The sequence below is a fragment of the Cibotium barometz genome, chromosome 20 (assembly GCF_041138505.1).
Source record: "Cibotium barometz isolate CiBa-2024 chromosome 20, ASM4113850v1, whole genome shotgun sequence".
Lineage (NCBI taxonomy): Eukaryota > Viridiplantae > Streptophyta > Polypodiopsida > Cyatheales > Cibotiaceae > Cibotium > Cibotium barometz.
The window spans coordinates 48,276,244-48,301,752 of NC_141065.1; positions in this window are offsets into that span (position 1 = coordinate 48,276,244).

Here is a 25,509-nt window from a genome sequence, read left to right on the forward strand (position 1 = left end):
AAGAAAGAAGGAGAAAAGAGGAGAGAGGAAAAAAGAGGAGAGAGAGAGAAAGAGAAGAGGGAGAGAGAGACCTTCTTGGCTTGTTCTTGCGCCTCTTCTGCGAAAAAACCAGAAAATAGGCTCTCGGCTGTGAAAAACTTACGAGCGCCGGTATATGCTACGGAATATGCGTCGGAATATACGTCGGAATGTGCGTCGGAATGTGCGTCGAAATATAAGTCGGAATGTGCGTCGGTATAAATGTCGGAATGTGCATCGGTATAGGCGTCGGTATACGCGACGGGACACAAAAATTTAAAAAAACCCCGCCATGCTTGTCTCCTCCAACATTACGACGGACATACCGACGTTCGACATTTGCGTCGGTATTTTAGCATCAGTATGCCCTCAAGCTCTTGTAGTGTACCGTGAATAAAGAATCAAGCAAATCATAAGGTAAGTATATTGAATTTTGATCTTTTCTATAATTTCTCAATGATTCTCTCTTCTCAACCCCTCTCAAGCTTGAGAAGCTTAATTGGTATGGTTTTTTAAATGCTATTGAAGTTAATTGGTGAATAGTAGTGAAGAGTTACATAATTTAATAAATGCTATTGAAGTTAATTTCCATTTATGTTTAAATTCTAATGGTTTTTATGTAATTTCTCTCTCTCACTCAAGAAATGGTCATACTCATGACCCATTCTCAATCCAAATGAAGCTTTTCATAAAGCTTTTCCTTAATCCAAGATTAAGCTATGCTTGAGGCCAAATTAATGGCTTTTTTCTATACTTTTAGTTTATGCACATTGATGATTCAATCCATTATGGATTGATGACCCAATTAGAGACCATTCTAATTATTTCCTTAATGATAAGCTTTATCCCTTAGAAAAAAATTGAGATTTATCAGTCATAGTAGCGGAGCTATGGCAAAATTTTTATAGAAATTACGCATAAAATAAATTCATTCAAAGCATAAAAAGAGGACTTCCTACCATATTCTAGGAACTATCATCCTAGATTAATTAAAAGAATTTTATTATGCATGGAGATGTGGATGTTTGCATGTAGATGTAGATGTATGGATGATGTGAGTGTGAATGTGGAGGTGGATGTATGCATGGAGATGTGGATGTATCCATGTAGAAATAGATGTGTAGATGAGGATGTAAATGGAGATGTGGATGGATGCATGTAGATGTAGATGTATAGATGTAGATGTGAATGGAGATGTGGATGTATACATGTAGATGTAGATGTATAGATGTAGATGTGGATGTGGAGGTGGATGGATGCATGTAGATGTAGATGTATAGATGTAGATGGGAATGGAGATATGAATGTATGCATGTAGATGTAGTTGTGAATGGAGATGTTGATGTATAGATGTAGATGTGGATGTATAGATGTAGATGTGGATGTGGAGGTGGATGTATGCATGTAGATGTAGATGTATAGATGTGGATGTGAATGTGGAGGTGGATGTATGCATGTAGATGTAGATGTATGAGGAGAATGTGAATGTGGATGTGGATGTGGATGTATGCATAGAGATGTGGATGTATGCATGTAGATGAGAATGTACGCATATAGATGTGGATGTATGGATGTGAATGTACATGTAGATGTGGATGTATGGATGTGGATGCATGAATGTGCATGTAGATGTGGATGTGAAAATAGATGTATGGATGTAGATGTGGATGTGAATGTGGATGTGGATGTGGATGCGGATATATGTATGGATGTGAATATACGATATGTGATGTGAAGGAATATGAAGTGTTGAGATGGAAAATGATGTGATGGGATGAGTATACATGTAAATGGAATATAGAATAAGTAATGTGGATTGATGAGGGATAATGTGGAAAAATGAAAGTAAAAATAGAAACTGTATTGTAAACTATTTGTAAATGCTGTTTGTAAATGACTGTTTTATGTCAAGATTGCTGGGGGAGCATTGTGACTATCTTGTGATTAAGGTTGTGCTAACTGATAATGTTGCAACTGCTGACGGAGAGTCAATGAAGGACGTCTCGCGTAGCAAGGTCGGCTGAGGTCTTGACCAGCCTCGGTGCGATTAAAATGGTGAGCTTCCGGTACGGTGGATGAGGGGCCAAGGAAGCGGCCTATGAGTGAAGCGCTAGGTCACCTGCGAAGGATCCTAGAGGGTGCTGACCATACGGTGCTCGGGCTCTGGGTCGCCTAGGATACCCACGCGTGCGTCGAGGAAGATATTGGAACAAGAGTTGGAGTTGTTTTCTGAAATCGGGCATGGATCTGGTTGATTGACCTTGCTGGTCTTCAATGGATGAGTCCATGGCTCTTTATATGGATCTGTTGGTTGATCTTGCTGATCTTCAACGAGAGTCCATCTTGATAAGAGATTATATTGCTGAGTATTATGGGCTAGGGATTAGGAAACGGCCCCTGTGTGGACATGTGGTGAGCGTCCTAGTTGCCAATGATGCCATAGATACTCTGATGAAGGAATGATGGGAAAATTAAGAATCAACTGGATATTGGAAGATGGTGATCAGTGATACTATGGTTTTATTAAAGGATTGTTTTAAACTGGTTGAATCTGTGAAAAGGCAATTTTCATATTGGGTGTGTGAGTGGTGTGACTAGTTTTATTTTGCATGAACATCCGGCTAGGGGGCCTTGGAACTCTTTTCCTTGGTACCCGGGACAAAACCTAACCAAATTCTTAATTGGATCCCATCACTACAGTGGTTGGGCGGTTGGCTAACCCATGGGATTGGGGATGGGGTTAGGCTGGATTGATGGATCCGTAAATCGAGACTCAAACTTTTGTTTTTACGATAGATAAAATAAATCCCGGATAGTAACTGTTCTATGGATAGGAATCAATGGCTGTGCCTCTTGAATGGGGAAAAAAGCGTTGATCCCAATGATCCAAGTGCAAGTTTCTCCCTTGATTTGACCAAGTATCTTATAGATGTAATTGGATCAGCTCGATTCAGAAATGATCTTGACTACGTTAGAGTAAAAAGTTATCCTGGTGAAATCGCCCGTGCTTTCCGGTAAAGGAAGTTTTTCCGGGTTCGGTTTTGTAACAACCGACAGATTAGTCTCTTATCCGGATATCCGTGGGTGAGGCCTCGAATGTGGGACCCCTGTCCCGCGCGAGAAGTGCTACTTCCGCTGCTAGTATCCCGAATCTGTTGCTCGGTGGGAACAGGGATCTTACAGCTTTTTTCCTCATCAAGAGGCACAACCATTGATTCTTTTTCCATAGAACAATTTTTGTCCGAAATTTACTTCATCTATCGAACTAAACAGAAATTGAGCCTCGATTTACGGATCCATCAGTCCAGCCTAACCCCATCCAGTCCCATGGGTTAGCCAACTGCCCAGCTAACCACTGTAGTGATAGGATCCAATTAGGAATTTGGTTAGGTTTTGTCTCGGGTATACCAGGGAAAAGAGTTCCCAGGCCCCCTAACCGGAAGTTCATGCAAACATAAAACTAGTCACACCACTTAATATGAAATTGCCTTTTTTTCTCAGCATCAGCTATCTTTAAAACATCAGCTATCTTTAAAACAATCCTTTAATGAAACCATTCTGTCAGCTATCTTTAAAACAATCCTTTTTTTCTCAGCATCAGCTATCTTTAAAACAATCCTTTTTTTCTCAGCATCAGCTATCTTTAAAACAAATTTTTAATGAAACCATTGTGTCAGTGATCACAATCCTCAAAATCTCTGGTTGAATCCTTATTTCCAATCATTCCTTCATTGGTGTACTTATGGCATCATTGGCAACCAGAACGTGTTGAAATTTGAGCATAATGATGAGCTATGGTGGATCATACACTAGAATCAACATGATTAACAAAGTGATTAGCAAATGATTAAGACATAATTAGTGAATAATTAGCAGATAGATTAATGTAGGCATGGATACTCAAAAACCAGCAAAATCTCATTAGGGCTATGCCTCAATTTATAGAGTTTACATCAAGCATCAAATCCCATTGATTTCTCCATGATTCACTCCCAGAATATCTCCACCTTTTGCCTGATTCTCTCCACCTCTTCTCTTTTCCCTGAATATCTCCCAGAATATCTCCACACTCCTAAATTCCCTCATGCTACCCATTATTCTCTCCCAGTAGATTCTTCTCACCTTTTCACAGGTTCTTTCACAATTACATCTCCTCTTTTACAGCCTCTATCCAAGAGCTTGTTCCCACACACACCCTATTTACTTGTATTTTTAACACCTCCCCTCAAGTGAATAATCCTAGCACACCTAGACCCTATACCAAGTTTGCCTCCCCTTACTTGGTAGTCCGCGACCAGTGTCTACTCCTCCCCTCAAGTTATCTCAGCACACCTGGACCCTGTATCAAGTTTCTTTCTTACTTGACAGTCCGGGACCAGTGCCTCAAGTCCCTAAACTCCATAGTCCTTGACACTCTCTCTCTCTATGTGTCCAAGGCTACTATAAGTGCCCGCGACCTTGACTAAAGTGCTCACACATACATTTACCACGTGGCCTACATCATCGGTGGCTCAGAGGTGGTTTTACTTTATTGGGGCAGGTTACATTGGGTTGTGGGCTCTCTCTCTCTCTCTCTCTCAGAGATTTTCACATGGCTCCTCACTCTTTGGAGGCTCACATCTTCTCTTTTCTTCAGTCTTCTTCTCGTGGCAGCATCTCTCCACGCGTCCGTCTCTTCTTCCAGTCTTCTCGGGGCAGCTTCTCTTCTCATGTCCATGTCTTCCTTCAGATCTTCTTCTTGGTATCGATCCTCTTCTTGGGAAGAGATATTCTTCTTCTTTCATGGGGCTGGGGCCATGAGCTTGTCCGTCAGGTCTTTTTGCTCCATGTGAGCAACATGTTTCAATGTTTTGCTGACAGTTCCTTTGGGCTTTTTATGTTTATTTTGTATCATTATGCAATGCAAACCCAAATTTATGTAGGGAGGTCTTACCTCTTGCCTTAATCTGGACAAGGGCAGTGTCTGTTCCCATTTTTACACTGATAAAATGTGCCCAATACATAATGCGTATAGCATTCATTCTCATGCACATTCCAAATGCAACTCTGGCTGTGAATAATCTTGAATTTGAGTGAGATTTACAGGCATTAACCAAGGGTTGAATGCAAAATGATGATTTTCACAAATTTATCAGCACAATTTTACCAGAAATTACATTAAATCAAGGGTAACCAATTTGTACGGGATGGTTGGAGTATCAAACCAACTCCGATTTGCAATCTGAAGTTATAGGGATCTGTATCAGATACCTAGTGGTTAGTTTGAACCCTCAATTGCACCAAAATACAGTGATTAGTACTGATTAGCAAATTAATGCTCTGTTTTGTGTGCAAAAAACAGAGTATGCGGGGAGCTCAGATCTGGTGCCTTCCACTTCAAATGAGCTCAAATGCTTTCAAAGGCATCAATAGCAATGAGTCTAGTAGAGGATTACGCCAAGAAACACAAGATTTGACCAAATATTGAAAGCTTAATCTCTGTTTTACCAAAGTCACCTGCAGATTTGATGAAGAGCTTGGATCTCACTGTAGACTTGATGAAATTGATTTTTGTCTTCACCAGCTTGTAGAGCATGCTTGATTACCCCTTAGGCTAAGAGGAATTGAAGCAATTTGAACTGAGCTCGAAGAAATCTCAATTCTCCTCCAGAAAAAACGTGCCGGCCAAATCGCTGATTTTTGCTTCGTTTCTGCGCGGTTTGCTACGCCGTCTTGCTGAGCTTAAAGCTAGAGATGTTAGCTAGCTTGTGTATAAAGCTTGTGCCTTAATTTTATGTGTGCAAGGTGCTAGAGATCCTCCACTGGCTGGGGGTGAAGGGGAAGGTGAAAAACTCACTAAAAATTGATTTTTTTGGCTAATTATTTACTAATCCTAATTAATTAACTAATGGGCTCATAAACCTAATTGAATCTAGGCATGGCTCTGATACCATGTTGAAATTTGAGCATAATGATGAGCTATGGTGGATCATACACTAGAATCAACATGATTAACAAAGTGATTAGCAAATGATTAAGATGTAGTTAGTGAATAATTAGTAGATAGATTAATGTAGGCATGGATACTCAAAAACCAGCAAATTCTCATTAGGGCTATGCCTCAATTTATAGAGTTTACATCAAGCATCAAATCCCATTGATTTCTCCATGATTCACTCCCAGAATATCTCCACCTTTTGCCTGATTCTCTCCACCTTCTGCCTGATTCACTCCCAGAATATCTCCACCTTTTGCCTGATTCTCTCCACCTCTTCTCTTTTCCCTGAATATCTCCCAGAATATCTCCACTCCTAAATTCCCTCATGCTACCCATTATTCTCTCCCAGTAGATTCTTCTCACCTTTTCACAGGTTCTTTCACAATTACATCTCCTCTTTTACAGCCTCTATCCAAGAGCTTGTTCCCACACACACCCTATTCACTTGTATTTTCAACAGAACGCTCACCACCTGTTCACTCAGGGGTCTTTTTGATAGTTCCTAGCTCATAGTAACTAGCAATATATTCACATAAAAAAATGGAATCTCCGTGGAAGATCAACAAGATCAACCAACAGATCCATATAAAAGAGTCATGGACTCATCCGTTGTTGAGGACCAACAAGGTCAATCAACCATATCCACACCCGAATTCAGAAAACAACTCTTACTCCTTGTTCCAATATCTTCCCCAACATACTTATGGGTATCTTCGGTGACCCAGAGCCGAGCACCATATGGTCAACACCCTCTAAGAGAGAGAGAGAGAGAGAGAGAGAGAGAGAGAAAGAGAGAGAGAGAGAGAGAGCATAGGTCTATGATAGGCCAAGGTTATAATACTACTAACAAAGACTTCCTTGCTAAGTGGACTACAATTTTTACATCAAGATTCATGAATGTAATGATTACTCTTGGCAAAGACAATACCAACTCCTAGAGCAAGAATATGTAAGTGTTGGCATATAAACACATGCCAGGGATTTCACTGACGTAAACGAGAACATGTGAACATGTTAATAACACAAAAAATCTTGTGATCACATGTTATATTCACAAAGCTTTCACAAGGGCCTAAAAAAATTATCTTTGTCGGGCATAAAAAATCTTCTTAGGTGGCCACTGACCTGCTATTATGTGAAGATGGTAACATGAGAACATGTGAATAGCTTATTCCCATGTGTAGCCAAGCTTTTAAGGGGTTCCCAAATGGCAAGTGACCTGTTATTTTGTGAATGGTAACATGAGAACATGTGAATAACTTGTTCACATGTGTTATTATCACAAAAAATCTTGTGATCACGTGAATATTAAATCCCTGACACACGCTAATATGAAGCATAGGAACCTAAAATTAAAAAATCACAAAAAAGCATGTAAGAAGAATGGATTTGGAGCATTAGATATACATTAGATATACATCTAACTTAAGAGGAATCTCACTAAACCATGCATACACTTGTAGGCTTGCATTTCACCTTCCAATAATGGATTTGGAGCATTAGATATACATCTAACTTAAGAGGAATCTCACTAAACCATGCATACACTTGTAGGCTTGCATTTCACCTTCCAATAATGGTCCTCTTATGAAAAGAGATCTCCTCATTTTGTATTGCAGAAGGTTTTAAAGAGAGAGGGGCTAGATTTATGAGGATCATGAATGAAATTATGTTTTCTTGATAGGTAGTCTATTCCATGTGTGCTATGCTCTAACTAAAGAAGAGTATGATTTTTTATTGGAAAGCATGGGTGTATTTAATTATTGTGTGCACAATATATATATATATATATATATATATATATATATAGAGAGAGAGAGAGAGAGAGAGAGAGAGAGAATTTTACATCAAGATTCGTGATAGATTTTTAGGGATCATGAATGATTTTTTTTTGATAGGCACTCTATCCCATGTGTGCTATTCTCTAACTAAAGAAGAATATGATTTTTTATTAGAAAACATGGGTGTATGTTATTATTGTGTGCAGTGTGCACAATAGAGAGAGAGAGAGAGAGAGAGAGAGAGAGAGAGCATAGGTTTATGATAGGCCAAGGTTATAATACTACTATCAAAGACTTCCTTGCTAGGTGGACTACAACTTTTACATCAAGATTCATGAAACTAATGATTACTCTTTTGGCAAAGACAACAACTCGTGGAGCAAGATTATGGAAGTCTTAGCAAATAAGCACACGCTATCATGAAGCATAGGAACCTAAATTTAATAAATGACTCAAAGAGGATGTAAGAAGAATGGGTCTGGAGCATTAGATAGCCATCTACTTTAAGAGGACGTCACTAAACCGTGCATATACTTGCACGCTTGCATTTCACCTTCCATATATGGTCCTCTTATATGAAAAGAGATCTCTTCATTTTGTAGCACACAAGGTTTAAAAGATAGAGGGGATAGATTTATGAGGATCATGAATGAAATTAATTTTTTTTGGATAGGCACTCTATTCCATGTGTGCTATGCTCTAACTAAAGAAGAATATCATTTTTTATTAGAAAGCATGGGTGTATGTAATTATTGTGTTGTTTAGGGTTCTCAAACACAACACAACTAACTACTTCTGACACAGCAAAGACACCCCCATTAGGTAACACTAACTTCAATTCCCACATCAGGCTAAACATAAACAGAGCATAGAGAACACGGATTGAACAGAGATTTGTTAAACAAGATAGAGAATAACAGAACAGAACTGAAATACCATGTTTGATTGATCAAGATGAATCATACATTGCTTTCTTCTTCTTCTACTTCTTCTTCTTCTTCACACCCTTCAACATCTCATAACGCCACACACTTCTTCTTCATCTTGTAAAAGACGACTACAAAGCCCCTATAAATAGGCGACTTCAGACAGTTTAGACGGTTGTAACTAGAATGTCACAAGACACTAACAGATGATATCCGACTAACCAGATCATAACAAACTCCGACTGATCAACAATCCGACTGAGTAGAATTCCGACTGAGCAAAGATACATATATCCGACTAAGCAACTATTAGGCAACTATTAGGTATTCTATCCATAGTTCAACACATGGCACAGCCTCGTGGTTGATTTCAAGGAAATCGGACTTGAATTCACAATCCCTTGATCAGAAAATACTGGCCACATGACAAAATTTGATGCTGCTTCTTCAAATGTCAGGTACTACATCACTTTGCTGCTCAGCCTGCATCCCTTCAACAACTCCGACTCTCTGAAATCCGACCCAGCAAAATCCGACTGAGTCCGAATCCGATGCAGACCGAGATCCCTGTATTGTCGGACTTTCTTCTGGCTCCATTTTCACCTGTTCCACCTGTACCAATGCTGAACTTGCCCAATCCAAATGTGGTGGTTTTCCTTGAAACTTTTTCAACCTGAACCCATTAATTGGTTTCTCAACCCTAGTTCCAAAAACATCAGCCACAATAAAGGTTCCTTGTCCCAGATCTTCAACAATTTGATAAGGCCCTTTGTATCTCAGTGTTAGCTTACCAGGATGAGGTCCCAACCTGGAATTGTACACCATCACCCAATCACCAACCTGAAACACCTTAAATTTGACATTCATACTCACCCAAGCCTGTCTTCTTCTTTGAATCACCTCAGTGATGTAAGAACTGACTAATCTGTCCTCTTCCAACTGCATCAAATACCTGCTCCTGTACTTCACTGACAAACTTGGAGACATTTTCTCAGCAGTTACTCTTAAACTTGGTACCACAAATTCCATAGGCACAACTGCTTCTAATCCATATACCAACCTGAATGGTGTCATCCCTGTTGTAACTTTAAAAGCTGTTCTATGAGACCAGAAAGCAGAATCCAGCTTCAAGTCCTAATCTTTCTGGTTGTCCTGCACAATCTTCTTTAGGATCCTTACCAATGTCTTGTTGGTACTCTCAGCTTGTCCATTCGCCTGGGGATGATAAGCTGTAGACTTTTTGTGCATAATCATATGAGTTCTTGTCAGTTCAGAAATTACATCATTCAGAAAGTGAGTTCCCCTATCACTTACCAGTTCTACAGGACACCCAAACCTGGTCATGATATTGTGATACAAGAACTTTGCAACACTTGCAGCCTTGTTATCCTTGAGAGCTACAGCCTCAGCCCATTTTGTACAATAATCAGTAGCAACAAGGATATACCTGTTACCTCTTTGAGTTGTTGGTTTGACAGGTCCCACAAAATCAATTCCCCACTTCTGAAATGGTTCCAAAGGCAAAATAGGATGATCTGATATCCTATCTGAATTATCTGGCTGTCCAAGCTTTTGACAAATCACACATCTCTTGGCATATTCATGGGCATCTTTCAAAACTGTAGGCCACCACAAACCAGCCTGCAATATTTTCTTTCCTGTAATATCCCCTGAGAAATGTCCTCCTGCTATTCCTGAATGTGCTTCCTGAATTACTGCCTTCTGCTCATACTCAGGTACACATCTTCTTATCACCTGGTCAATGCCCTTTTTGTACAATGCTCCAGCAATCACTAAGAATGGTCTACTCTTCAAAGCAAATTTCCTTCTCTGATCTGGAGTAAATTTTACTGGCATAAATCCCTCAGTTAAAAATGTCAAAAACTGATCATACCAGGAATCCGACTCAGCAGCCTGAACGTCAAACAATGGGGCATCGGGTAGATCATCATCCACCCCACTTGGTGCTTCTCCAGTTTCCAACCTGCTAAAGTAATCAGCAATAGCATGCTCTTTTCCTGGAGTATGGACAATCACAAAGTCAAATTCCTGTAACAAAAGCATCCACCTGGCTAATCTTCCTGTCAACAATGGCTTCTTAATCAGATACAGCAGGGCTTGGTGATCCACATGAAATATTACCCTGTTCCCCAACAAATAATGCCTGAACTTATTCAAGGAATATACCATACCCAAAGCTTCTCTTTCAGTCACAGCATAATTCCTTTCTGTAGATGATAATATCCGACTAGCATAAAATACTGGCCTGTACCATCCTTTCACCCTCTCCTGCATCAGAATTGCCCCTAATGCTACATCTGAGGCATCAACAAAAATATGGAAAGGTAGAGTCCAATCTGGTGGCTGCAAAACTGGTGCAACAGCTGCCATCTTCTTCAACAATTGGAATGCCTTCTCTTGAGGCTCAGCCCACACAAAAGCCACATCCTTCTTAGTCAAATGTGTCAATGGTGCACAAATATTGGCTAAATATCTGAGGTACCTGGCATGCCATTTGATCTGACCCACAAACCTCATTACTTCCTTCACATTGGTAGGAGACTTTGCTGTTTGAATAGCCTCAACCTTCTTCACATCAATTGCCATGCCTTCCTGTGAGATCACATGGCCCAACAAAATCCCACTCTTCACAGCAATCACACTCTTGTAAGGGTTCAAGGCCAGTCTGAACTGCCTACACCTCTCCAAACACAACTTCAGATGCATCAGATGTAAGTCCTTCTTACCAAAAACAGAGAAATCATCAACAAATACTCTCATGAAGTCTTGTAAGTGTGGCTCAAAAACCTTATGTGCTACATAATTGAATGATGGTGGTCCATTTTTCAAACCAAAACTCATGACAGTAAAATCATATGCACCAAACTCGGTGATGAAAGCAGTTTTATGCTGATCCTCCTCAGCAACACTAATCTGATTGTAACCTGAAAAGCCATCCAGAAAGCTATACATTTCATGACCTGCTACAGCATCTAACACTGCATCACAAAATGGCATTGGAAAAGGATCTGTTATGGTTGCTGCATTGAGTTTCCTGTAATCAACACATACTCTCAGCTTCCCATTTTTCTTAGGCACCACAATTATTGGAGATAACCATGTCACCTGGCTCACAGGTTTAATGAACCCTAGTGCCAACAACTTATCTATTTCTTCCTTCACCTGCAATGCAAAATTCGGATTCATCCTATACCTTTGTTGCACCACTGGAACTGCATCTGTTTTTAAATTAATCCGATGCTGATGTAATGCAGGATCTATACCCTTCACCTGAGAATACTCCCAAGCAAAGACATCTATATAGTCCTGTAACAACTGCAAAAGATCCTCCAAAAATTGTCCTTCCACCTGCACACTTACTTTCACCATCCTTGGTTCTGCATCTGTACCCAAATTCAGTTCCTTAAGATCATCTTCTTTAACCCGACTGGACGTGCCATACTTCTTGTCATAAATCCTTACAGCCATCTCTCCTGCCTCCTTTTGCTCTTGTTCCATCTGTTCCTTGGTAGCAATCTCTGTTTTCTGTTCCAGCAACTGTCTGAACACTGTCCCTTCAATCTCTTGACCTGGCAATAACTCAGACTCTTCCTGATTCTGATATTCCACAAGCTGCAATATTCTTTCTACATCAACATCAAATAGTGGCACCACTGTTGGATTAGCCATTAAAAACTGTTCCTCCTCATCATCTTCTATTTCTTCAGCAAGATTAATTGTCTGTGCAAACAATGGCTTTTCTTTAAGAGACATATTTCTCTTACCCTGCATGGTTACAGTAATCTTCTTTTTCCCCTTGGTCAGAACCACCACATTCAATCCCCAATCCTGTTTAACTTTAGCCATTCTAAACCAAGGCCTACCCAGTAACATTTCATAAGGTGATAGTGATTCTGACATTCTGATTACCACAAAATTTACCAAGAATCCCATACCTGCAACTTCAATTTCCTGCTGCTTCAGAATTCCCAATGGTTGCACCCTGGTTTGATCTGCCATTTTCACCTGAAATGGTGCTGGGGCTAAACTTGCTGCACCCATTTCTTTGTATACAATTTCAGGGAGAATGTTAACCCCTGATCCTCCATCCAAAAGAACTTCATCAAACACCCTGCCCTGGTACTCAACCTTAATGACAGGAACCACAAAGTCAACATCTGCTGGATCAATGCTATTAGCTGCTGGAACCAAAGTCGGATTATCTCCTGACTGCTGATCCTGAAGTCTTTTAAGCAATCTTTCCTTAAATGCTGGAACCAAAGCTAACAACTGATCTAATGACAATTGCAAGGGAGAATTTATGAGTACCTCAAACCAATCTTTGTCCCTTTCATCCTTCATCTTCACATTGCTTGCTGACTGATGCAGAACTAACTCTTCTTCATCCTCCAACTCCGATTCTTCTTGCTTGTCCTGATTCTTCAAAATTCTTCTTTGTACCTGGTCCCTGATGCCTTTTTGCTCTTTCCAATCAATTGGTCCTTTCTGTTTAGACCTGGTAACAGCCAATACCTCAATATCCTCAATATCCTCAGTATGCTCTTTGCTTTGCTGCTCATGTATGTTTGGACCTTGCTGTACTTGTACCTGTTCATCTGCTAATTGAATCATGATTACATTTGCTTGAGCTGCTGGTTGATGCTGTTGTTGCTGCTGCCCTTGCTGGTTATTCTGATTGAACCTAATCACTGGGACACCTCTTTCTTCTCTATGTTTCACCCATAAGGCACAATTTGGCCCTATCCAATGATCTGGTGCTGAACAATAAACACAAGGCATGACTCTTGCCTGTCTTCCTTCATTGTTTTCCTGTTCCCTCCATGGTGGTCTATCAGATCTTGCTCTCTGAAATCCTCCTCTGCCCCTAATTGGAGCAGCCTGGTTTGCTGCAACCTCACCCCTGCCTCTACCTGCATAAGGTGTAGTCTGACCCCTATTCTTGGGATTATACCAACATAAAGCTGTCTTATGCCCATCCTTGTCACAAATTTCACAGAACGTCTTTTCTTTTGGTGCTGCAACAGAATAACCTATCTTTCTCAATTTACTTACCAAATCCTCCTCTTTGGATTGCTTTGCTTTGGTCTTGTGCTTTTTCTTTGTCTTCACCTCTTCTTCCTCACTGTCGGATCCTGCTTCTGAATCCTCCTCCTCAGAATCTGATGCTGACTCTGGCTGGTCATCTGAATCCGAATCATTCTTTCTGGTGTGTTTGCCCTTGCCGCTTCCAAGTCTTTTCTCTACTCTAGCTGCTGCAATTACCAAATCATTAATTCCACCTGCAATATCAATGCTAGCCACTGCATTTTTCAGCCCACTTCTCAATCCTTTCAGAAAATAACCTGCCAGCATCTCATTGGTGGGTCTCTCATTTCCCTGTAACCTTTCAACCAGAATTCTGAATTTCTGAGCATAGTCCTCTACAAGCATCTTCTTCTGTCTGATGTCTCGGAGTTTTCTTAAAATGTCTGTTGGAGTCTTTTCCCTCCTGAATCTCTGTAAAAAGGCTGTTCTAAGATCATCATATGTTGGGAAGTGTGGTATCCCATATTGGCTAAACCAACTCATGGCCTTCCCTTCTAGAGTTGCTGCAAATTGCTGCAATTTAACTGCATCATTGTACAACACAGTATACCCATTTGCTTCCCATTTTGTCTCAAACCGAGCTACATGACAATCAGCATCCTCCTTAGATCCTCCGCTGAATTTAGCTGCTTTCACCCTAGGGTTGGGTAGTTGTTGAGCCATCGGATTTGGCTGAGGTGGTTTCCTAGGTCTTTGCCTGGTAGCCCCCCTTAATGGGTTGAACTGAAGACTCCTTCTAACTCCTGCAGACCTTCCTGTCAGGATTAGGGCGCCTAGAAGTCCCCCCACTAGCCTCTTCTCTGGTGCAACTTAACTTTCCCCCCCTTGGCCTACAACAATTTCTTCAGGGATTTGGTGTTCCTGATCATCTTCACCCTCATCATCATAATGAAACGGGTCAGTGTTACCAATTCGGGCCTGAGCCCTGGTATAGTAAACCCTTCCTACTCTTCTGTCCCCCTCTGACATTCATTTCCCTTCTCGTAACAGAACGGGACCAGCGGGATCGCCAATGTGTTTAGGGTTCTCAAACACAACACAACTAACTACTTCTGACACAGCAAAGACACCCCCATTAGGTAACACTAACTTCAATTCCCACATCAGGCTAAACATAAACAGAGCATAGAGAACATGGATTGAACAGAGATTTGTTAAACAAGATAGAGAATAACAGAACAGAACTGAAATACCATGTTTGATTGATCAAGATGAATCATACATTGCTTTCTTCTTCTTCTACTTCTTCTTCTTCTTCACACCCTTCAACATCTCATAACGCCACACACTTCTTCTTCATCTTGTAAAAGACGACTACAAAGCCCCTATAAATAGGCGACTTCAGACAGTTTAGACGGTTGTAACTAGAATGTCACAAGACACTAACAGATGATATCCGACTAACCAGATCATAACAAACTCCGACTGATCAACAATCCGACTGAGTAGAATTCCGACTGAGCAAAGATACATATATCCGACTAAGCAACTATTAGGCAACTATTAGGTATTCTATCCATAGTTCAACATGTGTGCACAATGTATGTAATTATTGTGTGCACAATATATATATATATATATATATATATATATATATATATATATATATATATATATATATATATATAGAGAGAGAGAGAGAGAGAGAGAGAGAGAGAGCATAGGTCTATGATAGCCCAAGTATATATTACTACTAACAAAGACTTCCTTGCTAAATTGGAATACAACTTTTACATCAAGATTTGTGACACTAATGATTACTTTTGGCAAAGACAACACCATCTCTTGGAGCAAGAATATGTAAGTCTTGGCATATAAACACATGCTATCATGAAGCATAGAAACCTAAAATTAAAAAATCCCAAAAATAGGATGTAAGAAGAATGCATTTGGAGCATTAGATAGCCATCTAATTGAAGAGGCATCTCACCAAACCATGCATACACTTTCAAGAACGCTTGCATTTCACCTTCCAATAATGGTCCTCTTATGAAAAGAGATCTCCTCATTTTCTATCGCGCAAGGTTTAAAATAGAGAGGGGCTATATTTATGAGGATCATGAATGAAATTATTTTTTCTTGATAGGCACTCTATTCCATGTGTGCTATGCTCTAACTAAAGAAGAGTATGATTTTCTATTAGAAAACATTGGTGTATTTAATTATTGTGTGCACAATATATATATATATATATATATATATATATATATATATATAGAGAGAGAGAGAGAGAGAGAGAGAGAGAGAGAGAGAGAGAGAGAGAGCATAGGTCTATGATAGGCCAAGGTTATAATACTACTAGCAAAGACTTCCTTGCTAAGTGAACTACAACTTCTACATCCAGATTCATGACGCTAAAGATTACTCTTGGCAAAGACAACACCAACTCGTGGAGCAAGATTATGTAAGTCTTGGCATATAATCACATGCTATCATGAAGCATAAGAACCGAAATTTAAAAAATCACTGAAAAAGGATGTAAGAAGAATGGGTTTGGGGCATTAGATAGTCATATTTAAGAGGACATCTCACTAAACCGTGCATACACTTTCAGGCTTGCATTTCACCTTCCATACATGGTCCTCTTATGAAAAGAGATCTCACTAAACCATGCATACACTTTCAGGCTTGCATTTAAGAGGACATCTCACTAAACCGTGCATACACTTTCAGGCTTGCATTTCACCTTCCATACATGGTCCTCTTATGTGAAAAGAGATCTCCTCATTTTGTATCACACAAGGTTGAACATGTGTGCTATGCTCTAACTAAAGAAGAATATGATTTTTTATTAGAAAGCATGGGTGTATGTAATTATTGTGTGCACAATAGAGAGAGAGAGAGAGAGAGAGAGAGAGAGCATAGGTCTATGATAATCCAAGGTTATAATACTACTAACATAGACTTCCTTGCTAGGTGGACGACAACTTTTACATCACGATTTGTGACACTAATGATTACTCTTGGCAAAGACAACACCAACTTTTACAACACGATTTGTGACACTACTGATTACTCTTGGCACAATATATATATATATATATATATATATATATATATATAGAGAGAGAGAGAGAGAGAGAGAGAGAGAGAGCCGGCCAAGGTTATAATACTACTAACAAAGACTTCCTTGGACTACAACTTTTACTTCAAGATTTGCGACACTAATGATTACTCTTGGGTTAAGGCAACACCAACTCGTGGAGAAAGATTATGTCAGTCTTCGCATATAAACACACGCTATCATGAAGCATAGGAACCAAAATTTAAAAAATCACTCAAAAAGATGTAAGAAGAATGGGTTTGGAGCATTAGAAAGCCATCTACTTTAAGAGGACATCTCACCTCGGGGGGTCCACCACTAAGAAATCATATGTATCACGTGCGTTCAAGGGATAATAAAAAACCCCCTCTACCTACATGCTATCAACTAATAAAATTACCCCTCTTTCTTAAGGAACCTACGGGTTTTTTTCAAAAGTGTAATAAAAAACCCCCTCTTGTAGATGTAATCCTGTAGGTTTTGTCAATTAAAAAAACCCTCCTGATGAACTCACGTGCTACACTTACATTTTTTTAGGTGCACCCCCCGGGCATCTCACTAAACCGTGCATACACTTTCAGGCTTGCATTTCACCTTCCATACATGGTCCTCTTATGAAAAGATATCTCCTCATTTTGTATCACACAAGGTTTAAAAAAGAGAGGGGCTACATTTATTAGGATCAAGAATGAAATTAAAGTTTTTTGATAAGCATTATATTCCATGTGTTCTATGCTTTAGAATATGATTTTTTATTAGAAAGCATGGGTGTATGAAGTTATTATGTGCACAATAGAGAGAGAGAGAGAGCATAGGTCTATGATAGGCCAAGGTTTACATCAAGATTCGTGACACTAATGAATACTCTTGGTAAAGACAACATCAACTCCTGGAGTAAGAATATGTAAGTCTTGGCATATAAACACATGCTATTATGAAGCATAGGAACCTAAAATCAAAAAATCACAAAAAAGGATATAAGAAGAATGGATTTGAAGCATTAGATAGGATTCTAAGTTAAGCGGACATCTCACTAAACCGTGCATACACTTGCAAGCTTGCATTTCACCTTCCAATAATGGTCCTCTTTTGAAAAGAGATCTCCTCATTTTGTATCAAACAAGGTTTAAGAGAGAGAGGGGATAGATTTATGAGGATCATGAATGAAATTAAATTTTTTTGATAGGCACTCTATTCCATGTGTGCTATGCTCTAACTAAAGAAGAATATGATTTTTTATTAGAAAGCATGGGTGAATGTAATTATTGTGTGCACAATAGAGAGAGAGAGAGAGAGAGAGGCCAAGGTTATAATTCTACCATTAAAGACTTCCTTGCTAAGTGGACTACAACTTTTACATCAATATTTAAGACACTACTGATTACTCTTGGCAAAGACAACACCAAATCCTGGAGCCTCTGGGAAAGAATGACATCCATCATCAAAGGAGGACATAAGTTTTGGGCTTCAACTGGCAGCAAAACAGGGGGTTTCTCTTCCACAGAAGACGGAAGTTTGCTCCAACATCGCCTCAAGAGGTTCAGAGCTTCAGGAACGACAGAGATGGTAGGTGAAAGGTTTCCACAGGCAGGTCAGGGGTGACTCAGGTATTTCCAAGCAGTTTTAGCAGCATTTGCCATTCAGTTCCCGCAGTATATAGAGTCTTGGCTCAAAGAATTTCACTCCTGCAGACGACCTCAGTCCCGGCAGCAGCAGAAGACAGAAGGGGGCAGTGGTTCGGAGGAGAAGGATCATAGAGGAGTCGAAGGTTACCAGGTATACCACCCAGCAACAGTTTAGCAGCAGGGAATGTCACGTGCACACCATTCAGGTGTACAGTGACATGGCATTATTTTATGGCATGGCATCATCAAGCATTTAATCAGGATTTATCAGGCATTTTATGGACATTTAAATGAATGTTTTCAGCATGTACCACATGGTATGGGTTGGATTCAGCATTGTAGCATCATATAAACCATCTAGACAAAAGCATTGGGGCTTGTGGAGGCAGCCGACAGCATTCAAGTCAGCCGACCAGCCTTTAAAGCATTTATGGCATTTAAATGGCAGTCGTGAGCATATTCAGAGCTAGCCGACTGCAGCAAGCTGGCCGACCAGCACCAATTTCCCATATATAAAAAAACGCATCCTTTCAACATAGACATCTGGATCTCTTCAGCGTTTTCCTTCCTAGGAGCAAAGGGGGATACAGTTCAGCATCAACAGTGTGTTCCTTCAGCGTTTCTACACCAAGAGGGTTGGGAACAACAGCGCATCCATGCATCAGCATATTCAGCCATCTTCCCAACTCCTACATAGAGGGATACCAGCATACAAGTGGTGGAACTCAGCATTGGAGTCAGGACAGCCATCCTTCATCATTATTCCCAACTTCCCTGTTGAGATATCGAGCTCGTCTAGTGAGGCGGTGGCCACTGATAACCCGCCTGGGGGATAGGCCCCACACTTACACCACTGGCATGGTTGGTGAGATCTTGGGTGATATGCGGCCAGTGGGATGACAGGCTGTGTGACAGCCATTCTAGAGACTGGCATAGTTATAGCGCCAGCTCATTTAGTCGGGTTCACACTATAGAGAACCCGTGTATGTATTTGGTTGAGTACCTTTCATATTATTGTGTACTCTTATCTTGTATATGGTGTGTTGAGTGTTGTGTAGAGAAGAAGAAGATTTTCAGCCTCTCACCTTGTGTGTTCTCTATTAGGGTTTTGTGAGTGTGTGTGTGTGCTTGCAAGAGCTCAAGCTCTCTTCCCCCCTGCATCTTTTCATGGTATCAGAGCCTGGTTTGTGCTAAGGGCTGAGCTGCAAGCAAGAGAACCACAGGAAGCGGTACGAGGGTAAGAGCTTCAACTACTCTTCCCTATTGTGTTGGTGACTATACCCTTGTCGGGAGCTCTACGGGAGGCACCGGCAAACGGTCTCTGATTGAGGAGCTTTCTTCGCGGGAGTAAAGCTAAAGGGCAACAATACAGTCCTTCAGACTACAATTTTTGGGCCGAAAACGCGTTTCGGGCGCGTCTGGACCTCCGTTTTTCAGAAAGCAGGCGATTTCGAGCACTGCGGGTAAGTCATCGATTCTCTGCAGAACTCTGTTTTAAGAACTGCAGGAAGACAGATTGACTGTGCAGACACTGTGGGCGCTGCAAAGAGGTCTACAGTTGCCATTGGGTGTATGTATGCACATTGAAGTCGCTAGTTGTGACATTTGAGAGTACTACAGTACCGCTGTGCAGAAAATACAGCAGGTTGTGCAGAAAAACCAGATTGCAGTTTCTGGTAAAATTGTGAGTTTGGCAAGATGTCAAACGATGGGATAACCCAGATTGTGGCTGAGAAGCTTGATAAGAATAACTTCCATGCTTGGAGGTTCAGGTTGACGAATTTCCTAATGGGAAAAGGCTATTGTGACTACATAGAAGGTGAGTATGAAGAGGCACCGGAGATACCGGATATAAATCCGGCGGATATAAATCCGACTGCTCTGCAGATGTGAAAGAGTTTAAAGAATGGAACCAAGGAGCCAGGAAGGTTATGTATTGGCTTTCCATTAGTATACAGGACACCATTATTGGGCACATTCAGGATGCCAAGTCCCCCAAGGAGGCGTGGGACACCTTGGTAAAGCTCTATGAAACAAATACCAAGGCACGTAAGATACAGTTGAAGAATGAACTTCATACTGTGGAGAAAAAGAGCATGTCTGTGAATGACTATGCGTTGAAGATAAAGGGTATTGTGGAATCCCTTGCATCTATTGGTGTGTCAATAGATGATGATGATAAGGTGGAAGTCTGTCTACGTGGTCTCGGGCCACAATACAAGGCGTTCAAGACGTCTATTCAGACTCGGGAAAACATTCCCAACTTTACAGATTTGGTGTCTGCTGATTATCGAAGAGAAGAGCTTGGGTGAAGACCAACAGTCTTCACAAAGCAAAAACAGTTCAGAGCAACAGGCCTTCTACACGAGTTCAGGAAGGGGACGAGGTAGAGGAGGCCGTGGACGCGGTCAAGGAGGTGGCCGAATAGGTAATCAGAATTATGGTCAGCAGCAACAGCAACAACAACAGTCCCAGAATCAACAACAACAACAACAACACGCAGGTGGAAGAGGCAAATTCAGAGGCAGGGGGAGTCAAAGAGGCCGTGGAAATTGGCAAAGGCAATATAATGATGCACGTGAATGCTATTACTGTGGTAAGCTTGGACATGTGCAGGCAGAATGCTATAAGAAGCTGACATGCAAAATGGGAAAGCAAGCTGACATGTGCAGGCAGAATGCTATAAGAAGCAAGCTGACATGCAAAATGGGAAAGTGCAGCAAAACAACTATGCATCCTCAAGCAGAAATAATGAGAATAATGAAAGGTTGTTTGTTATGCAGCATGTTGTGAATGCCATGTCTGAAAATGTTGATGCAGCACAAAAAGATAATGTATGGTATGTGGATTCAGGCGCTTCGAACCACATGACGAGTCATGGGGAGTGGTTCAAGGAGATGAAAAACCCAGAAAGACCAGGTTTTGTGGAAACAAGGGATGACAGTGCTCATCCAATTGCCCACGTTGGAGATGTGCCATTGTCTATGCAGGATGGCAAAGTGAAGTACCTTGCAGATGTACTTCATGTACCGAACATAACAAAGAATCTGGTTTCAGTTGGCCAGATGATTGAGCAGGGTTTGCAGGTTCGGTTTAACCCTGATGGATGTTATGTTGAAGATTTTAAAGACAAGTGCAGGTTGGTTGCAAAAGGCAACAGAGTGGGCAGAATGTTTACATTAAATGTAGACATGCCTGAAATGAGTGCTGCGATGTTTGCAAATGGTTCAGGAGTTGTTACAGACACAGACATATGGCATAAAAGAATTGGACATGTAAATGTACAGAGATTGAAGTCTATGCAGACAAAAGGAATTGTGACAGGGCTGCCAAAATTTAAAGTGGAAGGTATGCAGAAAATATGTGAAGCATGCCAATTTGGGAAGCAAACAAAGCATGTGTTTCCACGTAACAGATATGTGAGCAGAAATGCACTAGATCTTGTGCATTCAGATGTATGGGGTCCTACGAAGACCATATCTATGGGAGGCTGCAGGTATTATGTGACTTTCATTGATGACCACACAAGGAAAGTGTGGGTATATTTCATGAAGGAGAAGAGTGAGGTGTTCACTCACTTTCAGAATTTCAGAGTTTTGGTTGAAAAGCAAACAGGGAAATATGTCAAGTGCCTAAGGTTAGATGGAGGGGGAGAATACTTCTCCAATGAGTTCTCTGAATTTTTGAAGAAGAATGGTATTCAGAGACAGTTCACATGCAGATACACTCCGCAGAGCAAAATGGAGTTGCTGAGCGGAAAAATAGGCACATTGCTGAGATTGCGCGAGCATTGATGGAAGAGAAGAATATGCCGCATAGCTATTGGGCTGAGGCTGTTTCTACAGCAGTATACATCATGAACAGGACTCCAACTGTAGCCATACATGATGTAACTCCAGAGGAGAGGTTTACTGGCAGAAAACCAGATTTATCTCATCTGAAAGTCTTTGGCTGAAAGTCTTTGGATGCATTGCATATGTGCATGTGCCAGATGAGCTGAGAACTAAGCTGGATCCAAAAGCAGAAAAAAGTGTGTTTATTGGATACTCCCTTGAGCAAAAGGGATACAGGTGTTATAACCCTGCTACACGTGAGTTGAGGGTAAGCAGGGATGTTGTCTTTGATGAGATGAGCAGCTGGTATGCTGCTGGAAAAGAAGCTGTTGGGGCTGATGTGAGTGGAAGTGTGGTTGCACAAAATGCAGGTCAGCAATCACAGTCTTTGAGTGGACCAGGAGAGTCCTCATCTAGTGGGTCTGTTGATAGACCATGGAGTGGCAGGCTGCGTCATAATACCAGTCCTGCAAATGTGATTAGTACATCATGTAAAGGAAAAGAGAAAGTGGTTGAGCCCCTTGGTATGCTTGACATTTCTGCAGGGCATTCTCATGTCGATGGAGAGTCTAGTGGCTCAGATATGAGCCTTGATGAGGAGCTTGGGATCCCAGCTATGAGAACACTTGGTGTAAAGAAGGCTATGGAAGCCATGAATGAAAAGCTGCGAAGATCAGGGAGAGTGAAGAACCCTGTGCAGAGATTTACATATGATGGTTATGTGGCACATCACTATGTATATATGGCAAAGGTTGTGCAGGTTGTAGAGCCCACATGCATTGATGAGGCTATTGGAAATGTGTCTTGGGAGAAAGCTATGGATGAGGAGATGGATGCACTATATGGAAATGAAACTTGGGATTTAGTGCAATTGCCAGAAGGCAAGAAAGCCATTGGATGCAAGTGGGTGTACAAAGTTAAACATAACAGTGATGGAAGCATAAACAGGTACAAGGCTAGATTGGCAGCCAAAGGATATGCGCAGACATATGGGATTGATTATGAGGAAACTTTCAGCCCAGTTGCCAAGATGGCAACGGTGAGAGTTGTGATAGCAGTGGCTGCGTCAAAGCAATGGTCTTTACATCAGATGGATGTAAAGAATGCATTCTTGCATGGGGATTTGCAAGAAGAGGTGTATATGCTGCAGCCACCTGGTTATGAGGATGTGGGTCACCCCGAGCATGTTTGCAGGTTGAAGAAAGCCTTGTATGGTTTAAAGCAAGCACCAAGAGCATGGTCTGACAAGATTTCTGAATATCTTGTCACTATTGGCTTTCATGTAGCCAATGCAGATTTCTCGCTGTATGTGAGACATGGTGATAGAGAGGTTGTGCTTGTTGTCATCTATGTAGATGACTTGATCATTACGAGGGACCATGATGCAGAGATCTTTGATGTAAAGATCTTGCTTAGACAGAAGTTCGAGATGAAGGATCTAGGGGAGCTCAGATATTTCTTGGGCATTGAGGTGATTAGGTCACCACATGGTATTGGATTACTGCAGAGACAGTATGGCTTGGACATGTTGTCCAAGTATGGTATGACAGGCTGTAAGCCTATTTCTGTGCCATTGGATCAGAATGGCAAGTTGAGTGCAGGATCAGGAGAGATCTTGGAGGATCCTACTATGTATAGGAGCATAGTAGGAAGCTTGATCTACATGACGATCACCAGACCAGATTTGAGCTATGCTGTTGGGTTGGTGAGTCAGTTTATGCAGGTTCCACGGAAACCGCATTTGGATGCAGTGAGACGCATACTGAGGTATGTGAGGTCTACTTTGCATTGTGGACTATTCTATGAGACTGGGACAGAGATATGTGTACATGGGTACACAGATGCTGATTGGGCTGGTAGTATCTCAGATAGAAGATCTACCAGTGGATTCATGTTTTCTTTGGGGAGTGCTGCTGTGACTTGGAGCAGCAAGAAGCAACCTACGGTTGCTCTATCCAGTACAGAGGCCGAGTACAGAGGAGCTGCTATGGCAGCATGTGAGGTAGCTTGGTTGAGAAAGCTACTTGCAGATTTGGGTCTATCAGTGGATAGACAAGTTGTCATTTTTTGTGACAACATTAGCAGTATACAGTTGGCCAGGAACCCAGTCTTTCATGCTCGTACGAAGCACATAGAGGTCCACTATACCACTTCGTTAGAGAGAAGGTCTTGGCAGGAGACCTTGACCTTGTTTATGTAAGCACAGAGGATCAGGTAGCTGACATCTTCACCAAAGCATTGGGTACAGAGAAGGTCCGCAGATTCAGGGCTTCGCTTGGTGTACATGAGATGGAATTGAGCTCGAGGGGGAGTGTTGGGATATCGAGCTCGTCTAGTGAGGCGGTGGCCACTCATTTAGTCGGGTTCACACTATAGAGAACCTGTTGAAATTTGAGCTGAATGATAAGCTATGGTGGATCAAACACTAGAATCAACATAATTAACAAAGTGATTAGCAAGTGATTAAGACGTAATTAGTGAATAATTAGCACATAGATTAATGTAGGCATGGATACTCAAAAACCAGCAAATTCTCATTAGGGCTATGCCTCAATTTATAGAGTTTACATCAAGCATCAAATCCCATTGATTTCTCCATGATTTACTCCCTGAATATCTCCACCTCTTGCCTGATTCTCTCCACCTCTTCTGTTTTCCCTGAATATCTCCCAGAATATCTCCACACTCCTAAATTCCCTCATGCTACCCATTATTCTCTCCCAGTAGATTCCCCTAACCTTTTCACAGGTTCTTTCACAATTACATCTCCTCTTTTACAGCCTCTATCCAAGAGCTTGTTCCCACACACACCCTTTTCACTTGTATATTTCAACACCTCCCCTCAAGTGAATAATCCTAACACACCTGGACCCTGTATCAAGTTTCCCTCTTACTTGATAGCCCGCGACCAGTGCCTCAAGTCCCTAAACTCCATAGTCCTTGACACACTCTCTCTCTATGTGTCCAAGGCTACTATAAGTGCCCGCGACCTTGACTAAAGTGCTCACACATACATCTACCACTTGGCCTACATCATCGGTGGCTCAGAGGTGGTTTTACTTTATTGGGGCAGGTTACATTGGGTTGTGGGTTCTCTCTCTCTCTCTCTCAGAAAAGATGATCCGACTCCACTTCTCTTGGAGCCTCCATGAAGTTTGCCGATGTCGTTCCTTCTTCACTGGGTTTGCTGTAGCAGTCTC